This window comes from Atta colombica, unplaced genomic scaffold (assembly GCF_001594045.1).
Source record: "Atta colombica isolate Treedump-2 unplaced genomic scaffold, Acol1.0 scaffold12, whole genome shotgun sequence".
Taxonomy (NCBI): Eukaryota; Metazoa; Arthropoda; class Insecta; order Hymenoptera; family Formicidae; genus Atta; species Atta colombica.
In genome coordinates this window covers 2116138-2117135 of record NW_017259206.1, presented here as the reverse complement: position 1 = coordinate 2117135, position 998 = coordinate 2116138, and positions in this window count along the sequence as shown.

Below are 998 nucleotides of genomic sequence, written 5' to 3'. Positions count from 1 at the left end.
TATATATATATATACACGTATATTAACACTAATGGCAAAAGCTTTATAAATTAGTTTTAATTTTGTATGTCAAAGTATTGTCTTTACTTCATAGAACGTAATTGAGAATGTAATAAATAAATTTGAAAAATTTGCTTAGAGAACACAAATGTGGGCTCATGCTAGGGTATTTTACCAGTCTATCCCCATAAGTGAGAGTAAACTAGTAAAAGTTTTAGAAATTATTTTGAACATGTTATTTATGTAATTTTACATACTTTTACTTTTTGTTATAATAATATCGAGATTTGGATTTAAGATAAATATTAAAATTCAAGGTCTCACGGTGGAATCCATCACATTAACTATAAAACTTTATAAAACTTTTGCAATTGTTAGTAAGTGTACAAATAATATAAAATATATTTAAAAAACATAATTGATGTTTAAATTATCTTATGTCTAATTTTTTATATAATTATTCGACAAAATTTATTCAAACTTTCATTGATAGTGAATGTGATGGATTCCACTGTGAGGTAGCATGACTTTTAATATTTATCTTAAATCCAAATCTCGATATCACTGTAACAAAAAATATGTAAAATTACATACATAACTTGTAAAAATTACACAATTTATAATGGAAGTGTATAAAATTATGCATTTTTACAAAAATTAGTACTTTAACTCTAATTTTATAAATATATCTTTATATTATAGACGAAAAATTATTATAATAATATATTTTAATAATATACTTTATAGTTTTTATGTATTAATAAATTTTTTTTATATATGTAACATAATAATGTCACGCATATTATATTTTTTAATTTTCAATTTGTGCATACTAATAGCATAACTTAAACTAAGTAAATATATAATTTACTGGCGAATTATTACATAAACATTTCTATAAACTTATCTTTAATTGTAAATATTTTAATTACTATAAAAGAAATAATCTTATTTGTTTAAATTATAATTTCACTTACATACACATATATATATATATA